The sequence below is a fragment of the Mesoplodon mirus genome, assembly GCF_964341445.2.
Source record: "Mesoplodon mirus genome assembly, chromosome: 4".
Taxonomy (NCBI): domain Eukaryota; kingdom Metazoa; phylum Chordata; class Mammalia; order Artiodactyla; family Ziphiidae; genus Mesoplodon; species Mesoplodon mirus.
In genome coordinates this window covers 86035509-86060624 of record NC_138979.1, presented here as the reverse complement: position 1 = coordinate 86060624, position 25116 = coordinate 86035509, and the positions used below count along the sequence as shown (strand labels likewise).

Genomic DNA, 25116 nt, shown 5'->3' with positions numbered 1-25116 from the left:
TAGGGTTTGGGGGTTTCTTTTTAATCTATTGGGTTTTAAATATAAATTACACTCTATAGTATGGGAAGGAAGCAGTGACTGAAAGAAGGGACATAAACACGTATTCCTGGTAAACTAATCTCTTTATTGTGCTTTAGTGGATGCGATCTTCTCTGCTTTACTCAATCGCTTGGCACTTAGAATTCCAGCATGGCCACTTCAAGATATTTTTAATAACAAATACATGTACTCCCACATATTCTTTAATCACCACTCTCAGATGTTTCTGTTGAGTCAGACCTTTACATTATGTTGTTTAATAAAATGTGGTAAGTTTTGACATGTATGATTTTATCATATAGGTAGTATAAACCCTCAGCCAAACAAATTCAGTATTTATCTCCAAAGGAGAAAACTGAGTTTTGACGTGCAGTGAGGTTTTTTTTCCTTCCATTAATAGATTTTTAAATTTGTTTGTTTGCTCTTTTGTGTAAGAGGTGCATTGACTGAGTTTTAAAGATAGACAAAAATCTGTAGATATTCTCCTTTAAAAGAAAAACAGATGAGCCCTACCCCCAACTGAGGCATTAAATTACTTTGCCAAAGTCACACTTTTAACTTATCTGATTAATCTGATGAATTCATTTGGTAATTTATCAGATTCAGGGTTACAGAATTGTATCATCTCTTTTGGTGCCATGAAATGATAGGAAATGCCACTTTAGGGGCTTTGGAATAATCATTGAACCTTTCTTGGTTTTATTCCCATTATTGGTAAATAGTGGGGCTAAAGTAGATAATTGCTTCTGTACCCTTTAGCTCTAAAATTTCATGGTTATTGAATGTGAAATTGGGAGGCATTACTCATTTTCCAGAATTCCACACTAACTAACAGTTCATCAATTTCACTCTACTCCTGTTTTTTGGTAAACTTTGGTTCATATATTTTAGTGAACACCGTCACTTTTTTGATATTCCCAGGATCCAAATGAAAAAAGAATTGTAAAAGGCAGTGGGGGAAGAATAGCTTCAGTGCAGAAAGAAGGATGTTTCCTTTTTGTTACTGAAGCACCAAGGTGTCCCGTCCTCTAAATTTGGCTGTTTAATGCAAAATCCAGGTGGTAAAGACCAAAGAGGACAAATTTTGTGTCTTTGTCTCTTTATTTCTCTGTCTCTGCCATCAGACAGGGAAGAGTGGATGTGAATAGCTGCACCACATTAAGAAAGCCCTTTTTGAAATTTTTAAAATTTTATTTCTTTTCCTCAAACAGAAAGAAGCAGACTTTACAAAAATTTCAATGACTTGTAATTAAAAAAATTAAAGTAAGCACAAAACTATTTTTATTGCTTAAAGCCGGGGCAAACTCTGAGTCAAGTAATTAATGACAATGAAAAGGTCTTTATAATGAATAAGGTAATAACAATTATATGTAGTGTCAAACTTTCATTAAAGGTTGAAGAAGCAAAGAAGAAGCACAAAAGTAGTGAAATGGAAGTATCAGAAAACATATATGATGCTGATGATAGTGGATTAATTCAACAGAGAAAGAGCAGAAAAACTAATAACCAACAGTTTCCTACCATGGAGAATGAAGATTCTGATAGGTAAGCCTATGTCAGTATTTAACAATAGATAATTGTTATTTTCCTATAAAACAAGTTCTCATTTGAGCTACTGTTCATGATTAACAAATTTTATATTTTTCTAGGGTTATAGTTATTTCTAATACTCTTGTCCTTTAGCCTTAATACTAGAGTTAATTGGTTAACACACCACTGTATTACAGTATTAGAGTATTCTGGATTTGACTGTATACTTACCTTTACCAGTGTGTTGTATATTAAAATATATTTTATGTTACTAATTAGCGTCCTTTGATTTCAGCTTGAAGACTCCTTTCAGCATTTCTTGTGAGGCAGGTCTAGTGGTGATGACCTCCCTCAGCTTTGCTTTGTTTGGGAAAGCCTTTATCTCTCCTTCATTTCTGAAAGACAACTTTTCTGGATGGAGTATTCTTGGTTGGCAGTTTTTTTCTTTTAGCACTTTGAATATGTCGTCCTACTCTCTTGAAATCCATTGATAGACTTATGGGGGTTCCCTTATAATTTACAAGCCTCTTTACTTTTGCTGCTTTTAAGACTCTCTCTTTGTCTTTGATTTTTGACAGTTTTGTTATAATGTCTCCTGGCGAGGATTTCTTTAAGTTGAGTTTGCTTGGTGACCTATGTGCTTTAGGAACTTGGATATCCAAATCTCTCTCCAGGTTTAGGAAGTTCTCAACCATTTTTTCTTTAAATAAGCTTCTGCCACCTTCTCCCTATCTTCTCTTTCTGGAACTGCCATGATTTATGAATTATTTCTTTTGATGGTATCTGGTAATTCATGTAGGCTTTCTTCCCACTTTTTCATTCTTTTTTTCTTTATTCTCCTCTGATTGGATAATTTCAAAGCTCCTGTCTCTTAACTCACAGATTCTTTCTTCTGTTTGATCCATTCTGCTGTCAGTGCTCTTTATTGCATTTTTCCTTTCATTCATTGTATTCTTCAGCTCCAAAACTTCCATTTGGTTATTTTTTATTATTTCTATCTCTTTGTTAAACTCCTCATCTTGTTTGTGTATTACTTTCCTGATTTTATTGGGTTGTCTTTCTGTGTTTTCTTGTAGCTCACTGAGTTTCCTTAAAACTACTATTTTGAATTCTCTATCAGGTAGATTGCAGATCTCCATGTCTTTGGGATTTGCTAGTGGAAAATTATTGTGATCTTTTGGTAGTGTCATGTTTTCTTGATTTTTTTTATGTTACTTGAAGTTTTGCATTGCTGTCTTTGAATTTGAAGTAGCAGTCACCTCTTCCAGTCTTTAATAACTGCCCTCTCCAATGTATCCCAACTTGCATTTTTTTGTTCCAGTGGTATGCTGGCACTTCTCTGCTGGAAACCTGGATTTCCACAAAGGCTCTCTCGTCTGTGGGTGATTGTCTAAGACAGTGTTTTCCAGGGGTTCCCTGGACGTTGCTAAGAGTGGCTGGAGCCAGTTCATGGGCCATGCAGGGTCCACAGCTGGGCTGTGGTCTGTATGTCTGTTACCACTTGGGTGGGCAGGACTCTTCCCAGGTCCCTTGGTTTATGGTGCTGGATCCTGCAACTGCCACAAAGCCCCTTTTGTCTGTGGATAGATGCCAAATTGTTGCTGGTGGTGGAGGGATACTATGAGGTACCTATTTTTCAGCCCTGATGCTGACATGACCCCAACATGTGGGTGTTTAAAAGTAAATTTTCCCCCCAAGATATTTCCTTGAGTTCTTCTTTCGTGTTTTATGTACCTCATGTTATTTTTAAAAATCATGCAAATTAAACATTATTATATATCAAAACAAAACAAAAAAATAGAGTAGAAATCTAATTATTACTCCCATGTCTAAGAGTCATTGCTTTTAGGCAGTGAACTTCAGCTTTTCATTGTAGCACTTGAGGTTCTTCAGAATGTCTTTCCAGACTCATCTCTCTGCTTCCTTCCATGTATTTTGTACTTTTCCTTCCAAGTTTCTCAGAAACACCTAGACTCCATGTGTCTAAACTTTGTGCTCACATTCTAATCACCAAGTAGAATGATTTTCTCCATTTTCTTTTCCTCATGACCTCCTCTGTTTATTTAACCTCTTCTGTAAAGCTTTCCTATGTTCACTTATAACTTTCATGTGTCAACTCTTACATATCACATTGTATCATAATTGTGTATGTGTCTTTGAAGCAAGGATTTGTATTTGCTTGCATATGGTTGGTACTTCATAACTGTTTTGTGAACTAATAAATGACTTATGATGGGTAAGAGTTGGAATTTTACAAAAATTGGTTTTTTATTCTTTATCAGTAGAATTATTAGAAAACATTGGCTTTTTAATGGATTTTTTAAAGTAGCGGTCCTGGCGTGCACATGAAGGAAGTAAAGAAAAAGGAAAATGAAAAATGGACAACAAAAGAATGTGTGATTACACCAATGTTTGAGAAGGCTGATTCACTGAGTGGTGGTCTGCTACACATGAAGGATGACAGCAGTTTAAGTGGAGTAGATCAGGATGATGGCAGGTAAAATGTACAAATTCTTTTAGGTCAAGAAATATTAGCACTGAATACTTTTTCTGGAAATAGAACAGCATAATATAGTGTACAGGTCATGACAGGAGTATTCTCAACTATACCAGATGAACGCTGCTGAAAGGTTAAGATGAGGATGAGTGGCTTTGACCAGAAGTAGTTTCAATAAATATTCCCCATGGAAGCTGGACTGTAGTGAATAAATATAAACGGCTCCTTAGGGAATATTTACTGGGAAAGGCAATAGAGAACTGGATGGTAACTGAAGAGGAATGTGGAGTTCAAGGGAGTTTCCTTTCTCTTTTTATGTTAAGATGGGCGTTTTTAGAGTATGTTTGTATGCTGTTGGAAATGAGCCAGTAGAGGATGCATTTATTCAGTTTAATCTTGTTTGCATGTCCAATATTAGAAAGCTTATTGATTGTATTACATTATCTTTAAAATATTATAGTAAACTAATTGTACATAATACTTCTATTCACGTATAGTTTTATGGTAAGGGCTTGTTCATTGATTTTGAAGTGTAATATTCTTATATAATTGAATATGCAGATGAGTACTTAAAAGTTATTCTATCATACATAGATTTTTAAAAATTATATAATCATAAATTTACAAACATTTAGGCCATACTGAAAAGGATTTAATCATTCCTTGATAATTCTAGATGACAGTATCATCATGAGTGGCTATGGTTTTGTAAGGTACTCTAAAACAGGTTATGTTAACTTCATAGTGGTTTAGATTCCAGGGAAAAGGGTAAGATTTTGTTTATATTTGATAGGAAAAAAACTATTAACAATCTATCACAGATTATTACTTTTGGATTATAAAGTTCTAAATTACAAAAGTCATGCTTCCTATACCAAAAGTGTCATTAACACGTATTGTGCGCTAAGTATATGTTGAATGTATGAATAAACAGCTGAATGGGTGAATGAATGAATGGGTGAATGAAACCCTCATCAATGGGTTGATGAATTTCTTTACAAAAGCAAATCTTTATTGAAAATAGAATTCCTATATTGCCTGGGTCTAAAGTCTTTTTATTTTTGAAAAATATGTGTAAGATTCAGAAATTATTATTTATAGTTATAACTAGACATGGAATGATAATACAGATTCATTTGCTATCATATTACTTAAAAACACTTAAAAATAAATATTACCTTCTCATCATATTGTGAAACACAAGTGTTGAAGCCAGATTTCCTGGGTTTGAATTCTGGGTCAGCTGCTGATCTGCTGTATGGGCTTGGGCAACTTACTTAGCCTTTCTGTGCTGCATTTCTTCCTGTGTAAAAAGGACCTAATGTATTACCTCTCTCCCAGAATTGTTGTGAGGATTAAAATGCCTTTAAGACATGTAAGGTGCTTATAATAATGCATAACAATTACATAGTAAGTCCTCAAAAAGCTAATATCATGATTATTAAAAACGGGTTTCTTTCATATAAGGACTTAATACTCTCCAAATAGGTTTTAGTGCCATAAAGTTAGTTTTTATTGAAAATGACGATAACAAAAAACCCTGGTATATTTCTTCCTATCAAATAATGCAAGTAACATTATGTTTTTCCTTTTCCTTTGATTGTCAGCTTAATCTAATTTAATGCTTTGTTAATATTATTATGGTGTATTTTCTTTGTCCTTTAATGTTACTCTTTCTATTTATTGTTTAATCTCTTTTATAGAAAATTAATTACCAATGCAAAGATTTTATGTGAAAAACAATAGGTTTAGGTATTCTTTGGATTTTAAGTATTTAATATTTGCCTGAAAAGAATCGTTTGTTTTTCTAGGGCTACAAAGGAAACATCTAATGAGAAGAACAAGGTAGAGTAAAAAATTAATTATAAAAAATATTATCCTGTAGTAAAAAATTACTTTGTGAAAGGTATAGTGGAAAAATAGAAAATCTTCCTTTGTTGTAGAAACATTTACTTTGAAAAAATAATTTAGAAACACTGTTCATAAAATTATCCCTTTGATAAAAATCTGTTCTTTTAAGAAGTATCTGTGTTTTTGCTTTAATAAAGAGATATTTATCACCTCTGTACACTTAGTATATTTTATAAGTATTTTGGGGACATTGTGAAATAGTATTTTTTATTTGTAGGTCAAAGAGCAAATTAATTCTATGGATGACCTTGATGACTTAACTCAGTCATCTGAAACAGCTTTTGAGGATTGCCAGATGCTTTACTCTAATTATAAGAATTCCATGTTGCTAATAGAACAACTTGGCATGGAGTGTAAAGGTAGGACCATGGTATAAATATGTATATTTATATGTATATTTTTGTGTATACTGTTGTAATATTTGGTAGAATTCACCAGTGTAGCCATTTGGGCCTGGAATTTTCTTTGTGGGAAGGTCTTTAAGTAGGACTTTAGTTTCTTTTTTAGATATAGGGCTATTTAGTTTATTTGTTCTTTCTTTTTTTCTTTTTTTTTTTTTTTTTTTTTTCTGTACGCAGGCCTCTCACTGCTGTGGCCTCTCCCATTGTGGAGCATAGGCTCTGACGTGCAGGCTCAGCGGCCATGTCTCATGGGCCCAGCCGCTCCATGGCATGTGGGATCTTCCTGGACCCGGGCACGAACCCGTGTCCCCTGCATCGGCAGGTGGACTCTCAACCCTTGCGCCACCAGGGAAGCCCTATTTGTTCTTTCTTGATTGAGCTTTGGTATTTTCCCTCTTTCAAGGAATTTACCCACTTCATCTGAGTTGTCAAATTTATTTACATAATGTTCATAATATTACTCTGTCAGTCTTTTAATATCTATAGAATCTGTAGTAATTTCTCATTACTCATTTCTGTGAAATTGGTAATTTGTGCCTTCTCTCTCTTTTTTTTTTTTTTCATTATCAGCCTGGCTAGAGGTTTATCACTTTTATTCATCTTCTGAACATATTTGGTTTCACTGGTTTTTTAAAAACATATTTATTTATTTATTTATTTTAGGCTGTGTTGGGTCTTCATTGCTGTGCTCAGACTTTCTCTAGTTGCAGCAAGTGGAGGCTACTCTTCGTTCAGTGTGCAGGCTTCTCATTGCTGTGGCTTCTCTTGTGGTGGAACATGGGTTCTAGGTACATGGGCTTCAGTAGTTGTGGCACGTGGGCTCAGTAGTTGTGGCTTGCGGATGGTAAAATGCAGGCTCAGTAGTTTTGGCACACAGGCTTAGTTGCTCTGCGGTATGTGGCATCTTCCTGGACCAGGGATCAAACCCATGTCCCTTGCATTGGCAGGTGGATTCTTAACCATTGTGCCACCAGGGGAGTCCCTCATTGATTTTTCCATGTCTTTTTTGTTTTGTTTGTTTTGTTTTTTCTCATTGATTTTTTCTTTGATTTTTTTATTTCCTTTCTTCTGCTTGCTTTGGGTTTACTTTGCTCTTTTTTAAAAAATATTTATTTATTTATTTTATTTTTGGCTGCGTTAGGTCTTAGTTGCAGCATGTGGGATCTTTTGTTGCAGCGCGTGGGCCTCTCTCTCTAGTTGTGGCGTGTGGGCCCAGTATTTGTGACACTCCAAATGGGGTGTGGGCTCCAGCGTGTGTGGGCTCTGTAGTTGCGGCATGCCAGCTCTCTAGTTGTGGCTTGCGTGTTCAGTCGTTGCAGTGGGCGGGCTTAGTTGCCCCATGGCATGTGGGGTTTTAGTCCCCCGACCAGGGATCGAACCCGTGTCCCCTGGATTGGAAGGCAGATCCTTAACCACTGAACCATCAGGGAAGTCCCCTAATTTTCTCTTTTTCTAGATTTTTATGTTGGAAGCCAAGGTCATTGATTTGAGACCTTCTTTTCTAATATAGACATCCAGTGCTATAAATTTTCATGCAAGTAAGCAGCATTCCACAAATAGTAATATATTATGTTTTCATTTTTATTCAGTTCAAAATACTTTGTAATTCCTCTTTTCATTACCTCTTTAATCCAAGGATTATTTAGATGTGTGTTATTTAGTTTTCAAATATTGGAGTATTTTCCAGAAATATTTTTGTTCTTCATTTCCAGTTTGATTGCTTTGTGGTCAGAGAACATACTTTGTATGACTTAAATCCTTTTGACTTACTCCTTTACTTTATAACTCAGAATATAGTCTTCTTTTGGTAAGTGTTCCATGGCTACTTGAAAAGAATGGTGGTGTTCAAGTCTACAGTATCCTTGATGATTTTCTGCCTGCTCTTTCTATCACTTATTCATTGAGGGGTATTGAAATCTCAGACTGTAATTGTGGATTTGTCTATTTTTCTTTGCAGTTCTCTCAAGTTTTGCTTCGTATATTTTGAAGTTACTAGGCACATAAACGTTTAGGGTTGTTGTGCTTTTTATTAATTGACACTCCTCATTATGAAATGACCTTGTTTATTGCTGATAATGTTTTTTTACTCTGAAGTCTACTTTGTTTGGTATTAATATAGCCAGTCTAGCTTAGCTTTGTTTTGTCACATGTTAGTGTGGTATATCTTATTTCTAACCTTATTATAAATTTATGTCCGTATGTTTAAAGTGCATTTCTTATAGGTGGCATACAGTTGGGTCTTGCTTTTTGATGCAGTCTGACAATCTGCTTTTTCTTAAAAATTAATTAATTAATTTATGTATTTATTTTTGGCTGTGTTGGGTCTTCATTGCTGCGCACAGGTTTTCTCTAGTTACGGCAAAGGGAGGCTACTCTTCATTGTGGTGCACAGGCTTCTCATTGCGGTGGCTTCTCTTGCTGTGGAGCACAGGCTGTAGGCCCATGGGCTTCAGTAATTGTGGCATGTGGGCTCAGTCATTGTGGCGCATGGGTTTAGTTGTTCCATGACGTGTGGGAGGACCAGGGCTCAAACCTGTGTCTCCTGCATTGGCAGGTGGATTCCTGACCACTGCGCCACCAGTGAAGTCCCTGACAATCTGCTTTTTAATTGAGGTTTTCAGACCATTTTCACTTAATGTGATTATTGATACAGTAGGTATGAATCTGTCATTATGCTGTTTGATTTCTGTTTATCCCATCTGTTCTTTGTTGCCCTTTTCTTTTTCTGCCATCTTTTAGATTAATCAAGTAATTTTTATGATGTAGTTTTATTTCTTTTTTGTTTTTTTGGTTTATTAACTGTAACTCTTTTGTTCACAATTTTAGTGGTTGCTTTAGGGTTTACAGTATTTTACTTAGGGTTATCACAGTCCACCTTCAAGTAATATTGTACCACATTATATATAGGATAAGAATATTACAAAATAGTTTACTTCCACTTCTTCTCTCCTTGCCAGATCCTCCTGGATCTGTGGGATTGTAGTTTTCATTAAGTTTAGAAAGTTGTTGGCCATTCTTTTCTTCAAATATTTTTTTTTCTGTTTCTTTCCTCCACCTCTTTGGGGCATTGTATATTTAGCCACTTGAATTCCTGGTCAGGGAATTAAGGTCCCGCATGCTGTGCGTCATGGCCAAAAAAAAAAAAAAAGGTATTTGTTCAATGTATGGATGAGTGAAGGTGAAAATGCACAGTGCTTTATACATAAAAATTACTCATATATTTTATTTCTATCTTTGTTTTCTTCCTAATGCAGATTCTGTTAGCTTATTGAAAATTCGGGATGCAGTTCTTTCATATGAAAGATTAATAGATCTTAAAAAAGATCACTGTGAACTACTTACAGGACAAAATAAAAAAATGGAAAGTAAGGTTACTGGGCTACAAAAGGAGCTATCAGAAACAAAAGAAATGAAATCACAGTTAGAGCATCAAAAAGTGGAATGGGAACAAGAGCTCTGCAGCTTGAGGTATTGAACATCTTGGTTTTAAAGAAATATTTGAACTGTTTTTATTTACTGTAATACTACAGATGTGTATTTACTTTAATATTACAGGAAGTTTTATAATTGCTAACTTACCTGCTGGGATTTTACAGGGGAGAAAACATCATTAGTATTGTGGAGTGTGAAATTCTTGGAAATAATACAGCAAGTTCTTAACAGTGGATACTTCTACTAATAATTTAATGTATATATTTCCAAATCATCATTTTCATGGCCATACAGAAGTCCTCCATACGAAGCCTCATTTTTTTGTAATCTCTCTTTTTTTTAATTTTATTTTTTTATACAGCAGGTTCTTATTAGTTATCCATTTTATACATATTAGTGTATACATGTCAATCCCAAGCTCCAAGTTCATCCCAGCCCCCTGCTTTCCCCCCTTGGTGTCTATACGTTTGTTCTCTACATCTGTGTCTCTATTTCTGCCTTGCAAACCAGTTCACCTGTACCATTTTTCTAGTTTCCACATATATGTGTTAATATACGATATTTGTTTTTCTCTTTCTGACTTACTTCACTCTGTATGACAGTCCCTAGATCCAACCACGTCTCAACAAATGACCCAATTTCGTTCCTTTTTATGGCTGAGTAATATTCCATTGTATATATGTGCCACATCTTCTTTATCCATTCGTCTGTTGATGGGCATTTACATTGCTTCCATGACCTGGCTATTGTAAATAGTGCTGCAATGAACATTGGGGTGCTTGTGTCTTTTTGAATTATGGTCATTATTTTTTTAGCAAATTGAATGTCAGTTATTTTTCATTTTTCTGCATTATATTTAATGCTACAAGGAATGTCTCTTCTATAAATTCATTTCTACATTTCTGATTATTTATTTGGAATAAATTCTTTAATATTGTGTTATTTGGTTAAAGTATGAGAACTTTTTAAAAAGGTCTTTGATCCATGTTTCTAAATTGTTCTCCAGAAAGTTTATATTTCTTTACACTCCCACCCACAGAAGTATGAAATGGCCATTTTTCTCAAGACAAAATTTTTAAAAACATTTATGTAGTTTTATTCTTAACATATGCATGGATGAAATAAGAGGTAAAAATGGAAGGTGATTACTGATTAGTTTATTCAATATCTCTTTCATACAGAGATAAAATTAGTTCACAGGTTTGTGCTGAAAGCACAAAATACTCTCTATTTGATTAATTAATATGGATCCTGCCTTACGGGATTTAAAATTATTTATTAAATAGATAATAATCAACAAGTTGAAAATGTTGCAAAAGAAGAAACATAAAAAGTGTGGGGCAACAGATATTAGACTCCCTAGCCTAGTCTTGGATTACAGTGTCTGAAGATATATGTTCTGTAAAAGGCATCTGCAGATTTTATCTGGCACTGTAAGTCATTTAGGGGTACCTGTAGTATTTTATGAAGTTGAAATTTTATTTCTAGTGAACTTATAAACTTGTTTCTAAACAACAGCTTCTCTTTTTAACTAGTAACTAAATTATGTGTCCTAAAGGAGGAGTAATTATGACAGTGTGGAAAACGGTAATTTTCGGCCTAACTTCACTGAATAATTTCAAAATTTCTTTCCTACACTATTCACCAGAGTTACTCTTGACTAAAACTTACTTAAGTGGCAGAATGTTTTTTCATTGCTACCTTTCAAGTATATATATCTTTATGAAGAGATTGAAGTGAGGAATTAAAAATATGGGACCTAGAAAGGAAAAAAAAACTGGAGAACAGAAATTTCATTAGGATACTAAATCAGCAGGTGAAGAGCCAGATCATAAAATGAACTTTTTATTTTCCAACAAAACACATTTTAAGGTAAGCATATTTAACTGCAGATTCACCCTAAAACAAGAAAAGAAGAAGAGAAGAAATGCTGACAGGTTATATGAAAAAATTAGGGAGCAGTTAAGAAGAAAAGAAGAGCAATACAGTAAAGAAGTTGAAATGAAACAACAACTTGAACTCACTCTCAGAGCACTAGACATGGAACTGAGGACTGTGAGAAATAATCTGAATCAGGTAAGTTAATCTTTGGTGAAAATTTCAAATTTCCAACAGTATTTCCTCAGTATTATTTGTAATATCGCTTTGATTTAATATATATTATTTAGGTTTAAAACAAATAAAAAGTGTTATCTCATCCTAAATATGAACTATGACATTTATAGCTTAAGCTATTAATTTCTTGCCATTCTTAGCTTCTAATACATGCTCTGTGTATGTTTTCTGAATGGAGGAATGGAAGGTAAATTGAGCTTAATGATTAACATAATGATTGGCATTTTTGGTCCATTCAAAAGTAATATTCTTAATTCCAATCCATGTGTTAATTTTGGCTTTTCTGTGTTAAACTACAGGGTAAATTGCCTTGAGACTGCGATGGAACTAGTTAAATGCTTTGTAAAAAGATTTTCTTTCACAATACTATATCTCCCTGTATTTTTGCTCTGTGATAAGTTTAGCAGTCATTTAAATTAAAATCTTAAGTTATTCATGTGGGATAAATATCCTTGTGTTTATTTTAAAAGGCTACTTCCTTTTAACAGTTTTTTTTTTAATTCTGCTCTTAAGCTTTTGACTTTTTTTTTTTAATGGTATGAGACCAAAAACCTCATGAAATGTGTCTCCAGGTTGTAGAAGAGCGAAATGACGCTCAGAGGCAGCTTTCTCGAGAGCAGAATGCCAGAATTTTACAAGATGGAATCCTGACCAGTCACCTTGCCAAACAAAAGGAGATAGAAATGACTAATAAGGAAATGAATTCTGAGATATTTTCTTTAATCATTTTCAAATATTTGTGTGTATGTATCTGTATATGTATATATTTTAAAAACCAATACTATACATCACAGACAGTGTAGAGGATATTTAAAACCTATTTAAGTATATTTGGGGGGGGTGACGTTCCTCGTCCATTGCATATTTAATATTTTTAGTTCAAACATAATTGAATTATATTTGATTAAATTTAATTCAAGTAGTATTTTTAATTTAAATCCATTTGTCTGCAACAGTCAAGCAGTGACATACAATAGCCTCATCCAAGGAGCAGCTTTTAATATTTTCCATAGGAACTGATTAACTTTTCATAATCTGAAAACTATTGCTACCATCTAGAAAAGTCTGCACCCTGATGGCGGTTTAGGCAGGGAACACCATGTGTGCTCCACCATCGAAAACACTACCCGACCAAATCTCAGCACTGAATACGTTCTTGCCCTCTGCTTTGGAGTGAACATGTCAATCACTATGCACCTCATCATTTTCAGTGCCTAAATCAGAGTCTGTTCTTGGCTTCACTGTCATTTCTTTAACCAGTACCCCATCAATGACATTTTCACATCACTTACAATTTTTCAGTATCGTAAAAGCTGCAACATTAGTTGTAAAAATATTTTTTTTTTTTTTTTTTTGCGGTACGTGGGCCTCTCACTGTTGTAGCCTCTCCCATTGCAGAGCACAGGCTCCAGCCACGCAGGCTCAGCGGCCATGGCTCACGGGCCCAGCCACTCTGCGGCATGTGCAATCTTCCCGAACCAGGGCACGAACCCGTGTCCCCTGCATCGGCAGGTGGACTCTAAACCACTGCACCACCAGGGAAGCCCGTAAAAACTTTTTTGAGCCCTTAAAAAAAAAATATTTCCTTAGAATAAACTTACAAAATTACCAAAAAAAAAAGAGAAAATCCCAAAACAAACAAACAAAGCAACATTATGGTTTTTGGCAGTGATTTCACTTCCTTGATAGATTAATAGAGAGGTTAGTTTATCCCTTCCACTGATGGTAAGGGGGAAAGGTATAGCCAGTTCAGAGAACGTCTTTTGGATGTCATTCTTCTACTTGTGAGAAAATTAACACTTTGCTCCAGGTAGTGTCCTATTTCAGTACAAGGAACTTTTGAAAATAGTGATAGATATGCCATAATATTTATTTAGTGATAATTTATTGATAAGTGTTTTATTTTTAGTGAAACAGTTCATTGTATTTCCCCCTACCTTACTATTTTAAGCATTATGAAGAGAGAGTAAAAGTTATTGCAGCAGCGAATAATCTCACGATTTTCTAAGATCTCTATAAATTTTACCTGATTTACCACTAGTGTATGCACCATAGTGAAATATAAGGCTCATTGCATATTTATATGTTTGTACTAGAGAACTAGCTGTGGTTTGGTGTAAGAGGACTCATAGTAAAGTCAAAAGACCTGGAGAAAAGCCTGCAGCTTGCTTGTATTTTTGACTTCCTCATTTCCAGGATTGTCATAGCTAAATGAGTTAATTGATGTTTGTAGAAGTGCTTAGTACAGTTATCAGTAGATGTAATTCTTGTAACTGACTATAAAAATATTAGAAATGTAGAATATTTATGGAATAGTCTCAGGACTATATAAATAGTAGAAACATAGAATATTTATGGAATATTCTCAGGAAAAAAATTTTTTAGGAAATTTAATCTGTTGAAATATATACAGAGCTAAGGCTTTTACTATGGGGTAGCTGTATAGGTTAGATAGCAGATGTAATTATTTTTAAGCTAGCAGGTGGTATTTTATTTTATTTTTTATTGAAGTATAATTGATTTACAATACTGTGTTATTTTCAGGTATACAGCACAGTGATTCTGTTATATATATATATATATATATATATATATATATATATATATATATATATATATACCTTTATAGATTCTTTTTCCAAATATTGAGTGTAGTTCCCTGTGCTACACAGTAGGTCATTGTGGGTTATCTGTTTTTTATATAGTAGTGTGTATATATTAATCCCAACCTCCTAATGAATCCCTCCCCCTCTTTCCCCTTCAGTAACCATAAGTTTGTTTTCTACGTCTGTGAGTCTCTTTCTGTTTTGTAAATAAGTTTATTTGTATCATTTTTTTAGATTCCATGTATAAGCGATATCATATGATATTTGTCTTTCTGTCTGGCTTACTTCGCTTAGTATCATAGTCTCTAGGTCCATCCGTGTTGCTGCAAATGGCATTATTTCATTCTGTTTTATGGCAGAGTAGTATTGCACTGTATAAATATATCACATCAGATGCAATTTTTAAGTGTAGTCAGATTTATTAATCTTTTATTTTAAGCCTTCTGGGTTTGTTATAATTTAGAGAAAGGCCTTTCCAATTCTGAGCTTCTTAAGAATTCTCCTGTGGTTTGTTTTTTACTTTCGTGGGTTCATTGTCTTCAATTAAATTTTTGAACTTTTGAAGATTTCTGCTTGTAAGAAGTCTGAGGTTTGTATCCAACCTTATTTTTTCCAGTTGGATATCCACTTATTGCAGCCTTTTCATTGTATCAACATACAGGTTAGTCTTTCAGAGGAAATCATGAAATGTCAATTTATTGAGTACTAGCTAAAAATCTCCTTTATTTCACTTAGGTGTCCGATAGTCCTGAAAAAGAAAAAGATCTGTTACATAAAAACCACATGTTGCAGGATGAAGTTGCCATGCTAAGACTGGAAATCGACACAATAAAATGTCAGAACCAGGAAAAGGAAAAGAAATATGTTGAGGACATTGAAATTGTAAAAGAAAAGAATGATGATCTTCAAAAGACAATAAAACTGAATGAGGAAACATTAACAAAGACAATATTCCAATACACTGGACAGCTTAATGTTCTGACAGCTGAGAATACAATGCTAGACTTTAAGCTGGAGAATGAAAAACAAAGCAAAGAAAGACTGGAAGCAGAAGTGGAATCCTATCGTTCTAAACTGGCTGCTACCATACATGATCACCATCAAAGTCAGACATCAAAAAGAGACCTGGAACTTGCCTTCCAGAGAGCAAGAGATGAGTGGTTACGCTTGCAGGACAAAATGAATTTTGATGTGTCTAACCTGAAAGATAACAATGAGATGCTTTCCCAGCAACTTTCTCAAGCTGAAAGTAAATTCAGTAGCCTAAAAACCAAGTTCCGTCACACGAGGGATGCTCTCAGAGAAAAGACTTTGGTGTTAGAACGTGTACAGAGAGACCTAAGCCAAGCACAGTGTCAAAAGAAGGAACTTGAACACATGTATCAAAGCGAACAAGGCAAAGTGAATAAATACATTGGAAAGCAGGAATCCTTAGAAGAGAGATTATCTCAACTCCAGAGTGAAAACATATTGCTCAGACAGCAACTGGATGATGCGCAAAACAAAGCCGACAGTAGAGAGAAGACAGTAATTAACATCCAAGACCAGTTTCAGGAGATTGTGAAAAAACTTCAAGCTGAAAGTGAAAAACAAGGTCTGATGCTGGAGGAAAGGAACAAGGAGTTAATCAATGAACGTAATCATTTAAAAGAGAGAATGTATCAGTATGAAAATGAGAAAACAGAAAGAGAAGTAAGTATCCAAGAAGAGAAATAATTCTCAGACTTCCTGAAAGAAAATTCAAAGTGATTTTGATTATGGCTAAATGTTGAATCTAGTTGAATAGAAATAATATATAGACTATAAATCTATAGACTGTAAATCAGCCTAAAAGCATACCTTGTATCCAGCAAATAAAGAATTAGACGTGAGAGGTACTTTACTTTGAGTAGAGACATTGTGTCACCTATGAAATTTTAAGAGATTAAGTTATAAATTGTTAATGGGTATAGACAGGTATTAGTAATTTACTCTTCTACTGCTAAGCTAATAATTTTAATCTTTATGTCACCACATTTTAGTATCATGATGAAGCAGATAAATGAAACGCTCAGATCTAAAATGAATTATTTTGAAATTAAGGTTCAGTTGTGTGTATTACCTTGACAGTCAATTCCAGATTTCCCAAATGAACTGATGTGTCGATGCCATATCTCATAGTACTTTTCCTTCAGTAGCTTGTCATAACTTTTTAGTTCATATAATTTTATTTTTATTCATGTCAATTTGAATTAATTTGGGAAATAGTTCAGCCTCCAACCATGTATTCTTATGACCTCTCAACTCTTTAAAGGCATCTACTTTTCATTAAATCATAATTTGGGATTAAAGTAGTGAGCTTTAGCAAAACTATACTTGATTTAATCTTCCCACTTCTATTTATAAGTTACTTGGAACATTTTTACAAATAATTTGCTCATAATTCTCATTTCAAGGCTCAGTTACTATCATTTGGATATAAATCTGTCCAATACAAAGAGAATTGTAGCTCTCTGTGACTTATTAATTTGGCATTGGACTCCCATTTTCAGACTAGTGAGGGGTGGCAGATTCATGAGTAGCAGGAATAGGGTGGGGGACAGGGTCATAGGGGCTGCTATCGGGAGGCAGAGGGAGGCCCTGAAGGTCTCATTTTAATTCTAGGAATTAAAATGGGAATGACCTCATTTTAATTCTGAGATAGGAATCTATTGAGCACTGGATTGAATATGTGAGGATCTCTGAAGTTAATGGAAGCCTCCAGTAGAGAAGAGGGAAGATGTTCCCACCACTCGTCCCACCTACACACCCATTTCTTTCTGAGACTTGAGGAGGTCCTCAAGCTCAGCAAATTGATCGGGAAGGGCGGGGAGTGGATAGTGGGACTGAATCCATTGTCTAAGTAACTTAATAGCGATAAGGCCGGAGGGTAACACCTTCTGTGTCTTAAACCAAATTCAGTGAGCAGGAAGGTGCACATACAAGAAGGAGACAAATTGATGTCTCTGGTGATAGTTTTCAAAGTACATAGGTTGGAGTTATCTATTATTAACATAACTTAATAATAAGGTAATTTACAAAATCAGTGACAGAGTATCTTATTAGGCACTTGTGAGACAACTTCAACAAGAACTGGCTGATACCCTAATAAAGCAATCTATGTCAGAGGCTTCACTGGAGGCCACGTCACGTTATCGTACTAATTTAGAAGATGAGGCACAGGATTTAAAGAAAAAATTACGTCAAGTCACAAGTCAGGTATGTATGAAATTTAACGTGTCAGTACTTAATGTATAGGATAAAGTGTTTTAGGACACTAATTTTCATGGACGGCTTTCTTTTGTATTTTCGTTACTAGTAAATTTATTACAATTTTGTTATCTTTATAATGCACTTGTTTCTTAAACTCTGACTTTCATCCTGCCGTTTGCATTATATATTTTTTCTTACAATATTTACCCTTAGGAAAGTTGAGAATTGTGCGTGATTCCTCACAGAAGTTGAGAGACTTTTTTTTTCTATTAAACAGTATTTTTTAGTGATATCTCTACTACCATGATGAAGCAAGCCAGATAAAATCAGAGGATAATGTTTAATGGAATGTTCCATAAAATTGTCATTTTTCATCTTCACTTTCATGAATGGATGTAGTATCTGTGTGTATTTATTTCATGGATTTCAGAATAACGTGTGCAGAAAGGTCATTATACAAACCAGTTGAAGTTAGGCATTGCCTTCATTTTCTTTTCATTTTAGATATATTGTAAAAGCGTAGAGATACTCAGATCGTGTATAGTATGTACACCCAAAATAGAAAATTAAGAAAATTATCTAGATCCTGCCATTGTATTTTTAAGAAAACTATTGAGATAATTCACATATCATATAATTCACCCATTTAAAATGTGTAGTTCAATCTCTCCTTGTATATTCAGAGAGTCGTGCACTTGGCATCAATTATAGAGCATCTCCATCACCCCCAAAGGAAAACTCTGCATCCCTTAGCCATCACCCATGGCCCCCATCTCCCTCAGCCCCAGCAACCACCAGTCTAATCTCTGTCTCTGTAGATGTGCCTATTCTGGGTATTTCATATAAATGGAATCACACAGTATGTGGTCCTTTGTGATTAGCTTTTCTCATTTGACGTAGCATTTTCGAGGTTCATCCATGTTATAGCGCATATCAGTACTTCCATTTCTGTATATTGTCGAACAGCACGTTATGTGGCTAAGTCGTTCATCCATTCATCAGTTGATGGGCCTTTGGGTTATTTCCACCTTTGGGCTGTTAATAATGCTGCTGTGAACAGTCATTTACAAGTTACTGTGTGGACATAATTTTTATCTCCCTGCTGTTGGGTTTTATCCTCTGAGTTAATTGGCTGATTTCATCTTTTCTTGGCCTTTACTCATGCTGTCCTTTCTGTCTTTACAGTTTCTTTTCCTCCTGCCTAATCCTCCATTTATTCAGACCTGGCCCCCAGTCTTCTCCATGAAGCTCTCTCTCTGACTGTCCTAGCTCTCATTGACCCTGTCATCTAGTCTGTGAAGAACACTTTAGCCCTTAATTTTACACTGATTTAATTTTTTTCATGAGAGAGAATCTCGTCTAAGTATAAATTTGTCTAACAGGGAATATTTATTGATATGCACGGCACCTGTCTTGCATAAATTGAAAATATTTTAGCTTAACAGTTGCTAGGATACAATTAAGTCCTTTATACCATACCAATAACTTTTTCTTGGAGATATTGATATAATCTTTTATTAAAATGTATTTTAAGCAATTAAATATACAATTAAAAGCTCTTAATCTAATGGAGGAGAATTGTTCAATTAAATGCTCTTTTTTTTTTCCCTCACTCTGGAAAAAAAATCTAAATTTGCCTTCCTTCATTATGCAGCCAGAACTGGGGATTTTCACATTGATAGCATTTCACCAACTGTAAAACTCTGTGGATAGCTTCTCCAGTATCCATACCACATAACCTTAATTTTCTCATCCGAGTACTTTCTAGACATAACCAGTTGCAGGGAGTGAATTGATTCAGAACTTTGATTTAGCAGTAGGGTGATATTTCCATGCCAGTGACTTAACCCTTCCTCTGATGGTCATGTAAGTTATGTACCACTCAATCCAGGAGGTGCTATTTGCATATTAGTCCATGATCACTGCCCACTGAGTAGTACAGAGAGGAAGTAAGTTATAAATTATTGTAAGTGGAAAAAAGGACTAGTGGAATCAGTGAAAGTTTTTGAAGTACTGGGCACATACATTCTGGTCCTCATGCTCCCTGTTACTGCCAATTTCAGTGGTATGGAGAATGATTTCAGTGTGACTTGTACAGGAGACCACTTCTGTTGGCATGCCATCTGCCTAAAATATCAAATTGTTTAGAACGTAAAATACAGCAATAGTAATAATTCTGATTGTAAACACTTAGCATTTACTATGTGCCACGTACTTTTCTACATAAGTTATGTATACCCCCCCCAATTTAATCTTCCCGACATCCCAGTGAGGTCAGTGCTATTATTATCTTCATTTTATGGCTGGAGAAACTGAGACACAGAAAATTTAAGTAGTTTGCTCAAGGACATACAGCAAATAAGTGGTGGAATTGGGACTCAGACCCACGCATTCTGGCTCCTGTGTAGATACTACCTCTCACACTAGTCCCTGAAGCATCTGGTTGTCACCAACAGTAGTGTGTAGTGTGAACGTTCATAATCACTGGAAGAGCTGTGGTCATTCACATATGTGGATATTTAAAATTATAGTTGGTATACAGCATGGAGTAAAAAATATAAATGTCTTTCCCCATTTGGCCAATTTATAAATTTGTGTATTTGTTTGATAAAATATAATTTAAAGCATGAATGATGTTGTGGTTTAGTACTAGAGGTCAGTAACTTGTAAAGGGCCAGATAGTAAATATTTTAGGCTTTGTGGTTCAGAAGGTGTCTGTTGTAGCAACTCAACTCTGCTGTTGCAGCAGGAAAGTAGCCATAAACAATATGCAGATGAAAGACATAAAAACAGATGATGGCAGATTTGCTAGATTATCAGTAATTTAAAAATTTTTTTTCTCCTTTTAGTTGCACGAAGCACAGGATCGACGTACAGAGGCCATGAGATGTGCTGAGAAGACGCAGGATCACATCCAAAAGTACAATTTAAAGCAGCACAGAAAATAACTTAGTATAAGTATAGAGCAGATAAGCAGTATAGTATGAGAATTATATCAGTTATGACAATAAATACATCATTGTAAAGCTGGGTAAACATTTCAGCTTTGAGCTATTTTGAAATGCATAATTTTTCTCCATTATTTCTAAATTTTTCACATTATCCACAGAACACAACTAGAAAACGGCACAATTGCCAAATCATCTACTTTTCAAAATTCTAAGAACGTATGTAATTGAACCTGCAGGTGTTTGTTCAGAAACTGTGTGGTATTTTAAAATCTATGTGTGAGAGTAATTATTTTAAAATATGCATTTTAGGCTTGAAATTGAAAATGCCAAGTTAAAAGCTACAGTCAAAAAGCAAGCGGACAAAATTGAAGAGCTTCAGAAAAACCTGTTAAGTACAAGTTCAGTAAGTCAATCTCTTAATTTCTGTCATGCTGAAAAGGAATTTTAATTTTTTTTACTAGTAATATGTAAGAATATTTTGGACAATATGAAAAGTCTCATTGATAAAAGAGTTTATTTTTATATTGATACTACTTGCTACTGGTAGCATAATTCCTCTTTATAGAGGAAGTTGACTGAAATAATAAAATTGATTTTTATAGTAAGACTTTAATTAAAAAGATGGTGACAGTCCAAAAGCAATATTTTATATATACCACATTTTGTTTATTCATTCATCTGTCAATGAACACTGTGATTTTTCCACCTTCTGGCTATTGTTAATAATGCTGCTATGAACAGTGGTACACAAATATCTGTTTGAGCCCAGAAATTTGAGTAATGATTTGATCTAGAATTCTGAACTTCCCTTGTAATCTAAACCCTCCAGTGCTATTTTGAGAATGAATTACTTTTAATGTTATAGTTCATTTTCTTTATCAAGAAGGAATACTAGGTCACTATGCAAGCATTTTTCTGAAAGGAATGTATTTTTTCCTTTCTTGGATTTTATTTTACTTTATTTTTTTAAAGATTTTTTTGATGTGGACCATTCTTCAAGTCTTAATTGAATTTGATACAATACTGCTTCTGTTTTATGTTTTGGTTTTTTGGCCAGGAGGCATGTGGGATCTTAGCTCCCTGACCAGGGATCAAACTTCCTGCATTGGAAGGCAAAGTCTTAACCACTGGACCTCCAGGGAAGTCCCCCTTTTTTCTTTCAAAAAAGAAAAGAGATGCCAGTGAAAAAGTAGAAATGGCTGCTCAATCAGGGCCTTACATAGTAACAGGTGTTCCTAGCATAGCAAGTTCAGGAACAATTTTTCTCCCAGACACTTGAGTTAATCAGCCTTTCAAAGGTGTAACAGCCAGTCTCAGAAAAGACTGATATGTAATCCAGGATTCCAATTTATCAATGTATAGTGAAAGCTATGTAACTATTGACCAAGCAGAAAGGTTGGTAAAATCTCCTGCCATTTATACTCTCCTTTGTAGGGGAAGCTACCTATGATTTAAAAAATCAGAAGATTCTATTGTGAACCCTAAGTTGGAGGGATGAGGTAGATGCACCTACCAACTCGTTTCTTTCCATCACAATAGTTAGATTCATGCAGTGTCATTATACAGATATACCTGTCAGGGGGACTAGAACATTCTATTGACTGGCCCTTCTTGTGTTCAAAGAAACATTGAAAATTATTTTTTCTAGACTTGATATGCATTAGTCACATTGTATTAGCATACTTTTCATACAAGTGACAATACAATATGTTGACAAAAGGAGTGTCATGTGAATGAGAGTGCCAGATGTCCCCTTACATTGTCAAACACATCTATTCGGGTATCAGAAATTGAAAATTTTGTAAGGATACCCCACACTGATTAAGCGTATTAAAAAAAATAATGAGGGATTTTCTGTAGATTCCTATAGAAATGAGTTAGGATTATGACATAGAATTATTGGCCACTTTAAGGTCTACACAAATCAAAAATTTAATGAGAGAGCTTTTCACCAACTCAGTCAGTAGCCCTGGCTTCTCCTAAAGTTCTCATCTCAGGAATCCCCAGGCCAGAGCCAACCTGAGTTAAGATATATGGTCAGCACAGTGTTGAGATGAAGAATCTGGGCTGGGAAGAAGAGAGAGCTCTAGCTGACTCAAGACTCCAAACAATATAGTTGAGTATTCACCTGAAAGGAGTGTCAGAAGACTTCCATAAGGTCAGGTCTCTATGGAGTAGGAAATCATTCAAAAGAAAACAAGGGCAGGGACTTCCCTGGTGCAGTAGTTAGGAATCCGCCTGCCAGTGCATTGGACATGGGTTTGTTCCCTGGTCCGGGAAGATCCCACATGCCGGGGAGCCACTAAGCCCATGCACCACAACTACTGAGCCTGCACTCTAGAGCCTGCAAGCCACAACTACTGAGCCCATGTGCTGCAACTACTGCAGCCCACGTTCCTAGAGCCTGTGCTCTGCAACAAGAGAAGCCACTGCAGTGAGAAGCCCGCGCACCACAGTGAAGAGAAGCCCCCACTCACCTCAACTAGTAAAAGCCCACACGCAGCAATGCAGATCCAATGCAGCCAAAAAAAAAAAAAAAGAAAGAAAAAAGAAAACAAGGGCAAATAATTGAAAATCTGATCCTTGTGAAAAACTTTCGCATTATAAAAAAAATAAAGACAAAGTATGCTGGTCAACATCCTAAGGGTGAGGCTGCCCCCCAAGATTAGAAAATAACACTACACTCAAAGTAACACCAATAAGAATAAACATAAAGTGTCCAAGAATAGCTCTGTACAAGGATAATCCTCACTGAGTAATGGCTCATGAGTGTGGCTGAGGATGTTGTCTATGAGGAGCAAGAAGGGGGAGAGAAAAGTACAGGTGATCTCAGCAAAGGGGTCAAGGCTGGAAAGGCAGGTTAGGGAATCTGGTACGAAGCCTTGAGATGTAAGGAGCCCTGAGAGAATTTAGAAAGAGGATTAGAAAGGGTCAAGGACTGAACATCAAGGGTTACTGTCATTCAGACTGAGGTGGGCTCAGAGGAGCAGAGGCAGAGTGTGGTCATGTTCGCGGTTGCTGCTGAGAAGTGAAGCAGGGTAAGGACTGAAGAAGAAACGGTTCTTGATGACCCTCAAAACTTTTAGTGGAGTTACAAGATTGAAAGTCAATTTAGTGTAAAAGAAGAGAATAAGTGATGAAAGATGAATCATGGATGAGACCATGCGTTAAAGAATGTAAGAGTCACAAAAGCCCAGGACCAGATGGCTTCACAGGCGAATTCTATAAAGCATTTAGAAAAGAGCTAACACCTATCCTTCTCAAACTCTTCCAAAATATAGCAGAGGGAGGAACACTCCCAAACTCATTCTATGAAGCCACCATCACCTTGATACCAAAACCAGACAAGGATGTCACAAAGAAAGAAAACTACAGGCCAATATCACTGATGAACATAGATGCAAAAATCCTCAACAAAATACTAACAAGCAGAATCCAACAGCACATTAAAAGGATGATACACCATGATCAAGTGGGGTTTATTCCAGGAATGCAAGGATTCTTCAATATACACAAATCAATCAACGTGATACACCATATTAACAAATTGAAGGAGAAAAACCATATGATCATCTCAATAGATGCAGAGAAAGCTTTCGACAAAATTCAACACCCATTTATGATAAAAACCCTGCAGAAAGTAGGCATAGAGGGAAATTTCCTCAACATAATAAAGGCCATATGTGACAAACCCACAGCCAGCATCGTCCTCAAGGGTGAAAAACTGAAACCATTTCCACTAAAATCAGGAACAAGACAAGGTTCCCCACTCTCACCACTCTTATTCAACATAGTTTTGGAAGTTTTAGCCACAGCAATCAGAGAAGAAAAGGAAATAAAAGGAATCCAAATCGGAAAAGAAGAAGTAAAGCTGTCACTGTTTGCAGATGACATGATACTATACATAGAGAATCCTAAAGATGCTACCAGAAAACTACTAGAGTTAATCAATGAATTTGGTCAAGTTGCAGGATACAAAATTAATGCACAGAAATCTCTGGCATTCCTATATACTAATGATGAAAAATCTGAAAGTGAAATCAAGGAAACACTCCCATTTACCATTGCAACAAAAAGAATAAAATATCTAGGAATAAACCTACCTAAGGAGACAAAAGACCTGTATGCAGAAGATTATAAGACACTGATGAAAGAAATTAAAGATGATACAAATAGATGGAGAGATGTACCATGTTCTTGGATTGGAAGAATCAACATTGTGAAAATGACTCTACTACCCAAAGCAATCTACAGATTCAATGCAATCCCTATGAAACTACCACTGGCATTTTTCACAGAACTAGAACAAAAAATTTCACCATTTCTATGGAAACACAAAAGACCCCGAATAGCCAAAGCAATCTTGAGAAAGAAAAATGGAGCTGGAGGAATCAGGCTCCCTG

The 25116-nt window shown here is 35.3% G+C and overlaps 1 pseudogene across 1 annotated transcript in view; it reads left to right on the top strand.

Annotated features, from left to right (window-relative positions):
- Positions 1 to 25116, top strand: part of LOC309802322 (ankyrin repeat domain-containing protein 26-like) — a 60542-nt pseudogene that overhangs the window by 13228 nt on the left and 22198 nt on the right. The window contains exons 3-12 of the transcript XR_014296163.1: positions 1433 to 1584; positions 3896 to 4066; positions 5878 to 5911; positions 6195 to 6336; positions 9633 to 9846; positions 11703 to 11886; positions 15267 to 16223; positions 17616 to 17768; positions 20612 to 20682; positions 21023 to 21116. The product of XR_014296163.1 is annotated as an ankyrin repeat domain-containing protein 26-like (transcript). The remainder of the gene's footprint in view (positions 1 to 1432; positions 1585 to 3895; positions 4067 to 5877; positions 5912 to 6194; positions 6337 to 9632; positions 9847 to 11702; positions 11887 to 15266; positions 16224 to 17615; positions 17769 to 20611; positions 20683 to 21022; positions 21117 to 25116) is intronic.